Source organism: Thamnophis elegans, chromosome 6 (genome assembly GCF_009769535.1).
Source record: "Thamnophis elegans isolate rThaEle1 chromosome 6, rThaEle1.pri, whole genome shotgun sequence".
In the NCBI taxonomy this organism is placed as follows: domain Eukaryota; kingdom Metazoa; phylum Chordata; class Lepidosauria; order Squamata; family Colubridae; genus Thamnophis; species Thamnophis elegans.
Window position 1 is genome coordinate 70,818,798 of NC_045546.1, and position 5,793 is coordinate 70,824,590.

Here is a 5,793-nt window from a genome sequence, read left to right on the forward strand (position 1 = left end):
GTCCATTGTGACCAATAAGGATTTCTTTAAATTTTCTAACTTTTATAATATATTGTCTTGTTCTTTCCTTGGGAGAGCGCCAAAAGCGTTAATGAGACCAGCTTCTGTGCTGTTAAGTATCTCTTCTCCAGGCAGGGCTGGTTGACTCCCACTGTCTTTCTCTCTCTTTTCCAAGGTTGAAAATGAGGAGGAGGCAGCCACCTTGGGAGCTCGCATGTTAGCTATTAACGGAGTAACCCTTTCCTCACCAAAGACTCTGATGGGAAAGATTTGGAAGGGGGCTAAATATGCTTTCATCTTAAATAACACATGGTATGGTGGGCTGTTTGAAAGACAGGAGAATCCACTTCCAATTTGGGGCCTCAGGTAACCACTCCACAGCACGGAGATCAATCATGCCCCTGTGACAGTGAAGAAGCTGGCTTAGGGAATTTAATATTGCACTTCTGGAATTCCAACATCCATAATTAAGTCCGTTCAAATGGATTCTAAAAGCTATCCATTGGGTTTGTAGTGAACGATGTGATTGTTGTATTTGAGGGAGGGATGTTTTCCTGATTTCTTCTTTATTAATACCTTTTCCTCTCATTGCCTTGTCTGGGGAGGGACTGTTTTTCTGAGAGGACTGCCACCTTTTATCCGACTCCTTAACTGTTTCTCTGGCTCTTTGCTCTTTTTCCTTTTCCTTATCTTGCGTATGGGAGTTAACCAAGTCTTCTGCAAGAACTTTAGTGGGGGTGCCTGGGCCCCGATATTGTACTTGAAGAAAAACAGCTACATCTTTTTTCAATGTGTCTATATCATGTTGGATGGCAATTAATTGTTCAAATATTGAAACCACCGTTTGCGCTGTGAGAAGGCATTGCTTTGTCATAAACTCAATTGAATTTTCCCAAGGTAAACTCTCCATACTCTGAATTATCTGGCTGTTGGTTGCCTTTAGCTCAGCCTCCATATAGGAAGTTATTGGACTAGTTGTTTGTGAGAAGAGCTGGCTTTCAGTTTGTCGTCCCCCACCCCCACCAGATTGGGAAAGTCTAGTAAATGCTGTTTTACCACATCTTTTTGCCGGTCCTGTTCTAGTCTCTCTAGATTGGTGGGTTGGTGGGGGGTTAGTTTTACTTACAGATCTCTTGCCAACAAAGAGGTCCTCAATTCTTGGTTGTTTTGCTGTCTTCACTGGAGGGAGAGATCCTGGGCTGGTGCCATGGTATTTCTTTCTTTTTCCCATGCTTTTTTAATTCTCGGCAGCAACAAAAGTTTTTGTTTGTATTATGTTCTACGCTGTTATCTCCACCAAAAAATGTTAATTAAATAAAAAAGGATCCAATGGGAGTACTAAAAATTGATAAAATAAAATAAAACTGGGAGGCACTACTGCAAACACGCTCCAGCTGCACCAGCTGCAGCTCTGCTCATTGTCTCACATTGCACCAGAAATCTCTAAGGGCAGGCACAGCCTACCTACCCAGGTTAGAGACTCAAAATACCCAGGTAAAAATTAAATGGAATGAGAAAAACACTAAGGAAGTTACCAAATGGATATTAGCCCCTGAAACCATAGAACTACGTACATCTCTACTAAGAAATAAGTGTGGAGGCTCTTACCTAGAGGGGTTTGAATCCTTAATTTTAAATTTGAATTTGGTTCTCAGTAACAGATCACTAGCTCACTCCAAAAGGCCGGTTTCAAAGAACAAAAAATGGTTCGATAGAGATTGCATGCAACTAAAAAGGATATATAATATGGAATACAAGAAAAGTAAAAGTGCCCCCTTTGAGGATCACACTTACTACTTAAAGCAGCTGAAAGCACAATATAAGAACCTTCTAAAAGAAAAGAAAAGTGCAGCTCTGAAGGAGTCTTGGCATAGACTAATTACGGTAGTCAGGGCAAAAAATACATCTCTTTTTTGATACATCACCAGGGGATTGGGAAAACCTCCCCTACCCCCCCCCCCCCAACAAATCAGGTTCTGGGAGCTTTATACAGATCCTGACTATGTAACCAAGGAGAACCAAGCTAGTTTGGACCAAATTCCTTACTGGCCCCCTGTTACACCAGAAGAGATATCCTGGTTGATTGGATCCCTAAAGGCTAATAAGGCATCTGGGGCTGATAATGTCCTGCCAGAAATAATCAAAAAGAACACCAGTTGGTGGGCTCCACTTTTAGCATCACTGTTTATATTTATAGATAAAACAGGCCATATGCCTAGAGATTGGGGAGTAGCAATTATCATATCAATTTATAAAAAAGGTAATAGAAATGACCCAGGCAATTATAGACCCATTAGTCTTCTAAGCGTTATTAGTAAACTTTATGTCAAACACCTAAATTATAAACTTCAAGATTGGCTAATTTCAGGGGGGATAATCAAAGATGAACAAGCTGGTTTTAGATCTATGGTGGATCATAACTTGGTACTCCACCATTTAGTACAAAAATACTCATATAAAAAAAATCTTCACTTTTTGTGGCCTTCCTTAATTTTAAGCAGGCCTTTGATTCAATATCCAGGATCACCCTCTGGGAGAAATTAAAATGCACCACTATCAATAAACACCTCCTCTTCCTCATACAAAAATTGTATGCCAATTCCACCTTGAAAGTGAGGTGTAATTCCCAAGGGAGTTTAACAAAAAGGGGTACAGCAGGGTTGCATCCTGTCCCCCTCCCTCTTTAACTTCTATATTAATCCCCTGATTGATCTCTTACAGAACTCTGATTTCCATTCTCCTAACCTAGCACAACGCAAAGAGCCAATTCTCTTATATGCTGATGATGCCGCTATCATTTCACAAACCCCTGTAGGACTGAAGAGAGCAATTAGGGCAACACTTGGCTATGGCAGGCAAAACAAGCTGGTCCTTAACTTTGTTAAATCAAAAATTTTAGTTTTTGCTAAAAGACCAAGCCAATACTCCTGGAAAATAGAAGGACATAGTTTGGAACAGGTTAGAACATTTAGATATCTTGGGGTGGTTTTCCACTCGCTAGGGACATGGAAGGCACACCTGGATCACACATTGCAAGTAGCCATTAGGTCCTCAAATGCAATCAAACATTTCTTTTATACAGGTGGAGGTCAGTTAGTACCTGTTGCCTTAAAACTTTTTGAGGCCAAAACATTGGCACAAATTCTTTACGGGGCACCAACAGGAATCCTTGCAAAGAGAGATTTGCTAGAAACCATACAAACCAAATTCCTGTGAGCTATCTTAGCTGCACCCAATGGAACTCCAAATGCCCAGTTAAGAATTGAGACAGCAGGTAAGAGCCTGGAAGATGATGATTATTCATTGGCTTAAAATGCATTTCTTTCCAGAGGGACTGTCCCCACTAGTGTTGACTGACAATTTCCCCTCTCCCTGGAAACAGGCAATAGATCACAAGCTGGGTGCTTATGGGCTCTCACCAGAGTTCTTAATGTCCCTAGGCTTTGAACAAGCAAAGCAAGTAGAAATCAATAGAATGAAGGACATGGAGTTCCAAGAAGAACTAAATAGGTTGCCTCTCCACAGTAGGGACAGAATCAAACAGGGTGTGTGGGAATCGGCAAAATATCCAAATGATCTGAACTTCCCAAAACAAAAAATAGCTTTCTTCAGAGCCAGATTTAACATTCTTCCTTCAGCACTCCTCCAGGGCAGGTATAAGAGAACACCTATAGCAGAACGTGTTTGTATATGTGGTAAAGGAGAAGTGGAAGATAATTCACATGTACTATAAGCTATACAGAGCTTGTAGGTCTGCACATATTCTCCCCTTATTAGAGAGATTGCCAGGGAGGGCAGACAATTTTTATCTAGGCTTTCTCTTCCAGGACACTAACCCGGTTACCACGTATGCAGTAGCAAAGTTCTGTGCGGCTGCAATGTCCATAAGAAAAAAATTGGCTACAGAAGTATAGTTGTCATCTTGTACCAATTATCTTGACATATCTCTAACAATCTTTGGACCACTGTATTTACTCCTATACTTAACAGCATTGCATCCAGGTAAACCAGGGAGTGACCTGGAACAATCTGAGAACATGTATGTTATTTTCCACTTTTAACGTCAATACCTTTTAATTACATCTTAATGTCAGTACTTTTTAACATAGTGTAAAAACTAATGTGTATTGCTGGTCTTTGACCGTAATAAAGATTTACTTACTTACTTACTTACTTACTTACTTACTTACTTACTTACTTACTTGCACAGATCATGCCAGTATGTGGAAGATTAATGGGAATACCAGAATACCTGATTGTTCTTTTCAGGAAACTTTAAAATGGCAAAATGCTATTGCAAATATTGTTTGCAATAATATCTTATCTCCCATTGCATTGGATAAAGAATTATTGAGATAAAAATCTTTGAAATGCTATTATCTGCAATGTCATGGAACTTCAATCGTAACAGTGCTCAAGGAGTCAAAAGCAACATATGGATCTAATATTAATTCTGATTTTAGATGGTTCACCTTGATTTCCAGCATGTCATGGATGATATGAACTAGTGTGGACTTCTCACACAAAAAGTTTAATTATGGTTAGAAAGATGAAGCAAGAACATAGAAATAGTTCCCCCCTCCCAAGAATCTTAGTTAAAACGGGTAGGAGGGACAATGAGCAAAAGGTGGAACAACCAGAAGCAACAAGAAAGTATCTTTTTAAAAAGTTTACATGTTTCCAAGATTCTGGAAAAAGACTGATGGAAAGTGAACAGTTTATCAAGCTTGTTACAAATGTGGGAAAGAAGGAGGAATGGCTAAATAAAAGAAAGGGGGTAAATCATCCAGGAAAACAAGATAGTTTAAGGAGCTCCAGTGATCACTTTGGTTGCCAAATGTTTTAAGAGTGGACATAAGAAAAAATCCACTATTATTTAACTAGAATTATCAAATTAAGGAATGTTAGAATCCTGCATTGGGATTGATTCTTTGATTAAATTAACTTCAATGCAAAATGATTACCAAATAATTGGAGGTAAGCAAAGAGGATAATTTCTTATCAGCACTTGGTCAAGGAAGAAGTAGGACTAATTGAAGACTAGAGGGTGGTTGCTGAAAGAATGAATGAAGGAATAGTGGAGATTGTTGATGCTTGATGCTTAGAATTTTTACCAATGTTTTTGATCCTCTGTTTCCTCCCCCTCTGTTTCCAATGTGAAAATGGCTGGGATGTCACAGTATCTTATCTCATCCTAGCACAAAGGCTTGTGAAACCCACAATGTATTGTGGAGTGTGATGGTTATGCATTGCCCAAAATGTCAGTTGTTAACCATGTTAGCTTGATCATGTGCTAGCAGAAACTTCAATTAGAAAAAAATGACAGGGTCAGTAGTAGCTGACTATTTCATGGAGCAATTTCAAGTATATTGTGATTTCGTGCAGCATAACATGAAATTTATCTAGGATATATTTCAATGCACAATCAGAGATTATTTGCTGATTTGTAACATGAATATGTATTCGTGCAACTATACACAATATATCCCCATGCTTTTTTTTTCTTGCAGAAGATGGAATTCACTAGCGGAGATCAAGGGGCAGATATACTGAGGGGAGTATGATTACTTATATCTTGCAGTGTACCTGTGATAGTCCTTTGAGAAGTATGTTCAACACACACCTGTCACAGGGTGAGATGAAAGAGAAGGGAACATTATAGAAGGGAAAATTCATGCAATGAAAGTGGTGTTGGCATCAAGTTATATCTAGGAACAAAGAATAATCATTCACTCTGCTCCAGTTTGAAAACTAGAAAAGCCAGTCTCCTAGCATGAACAGAGCACATAGCCA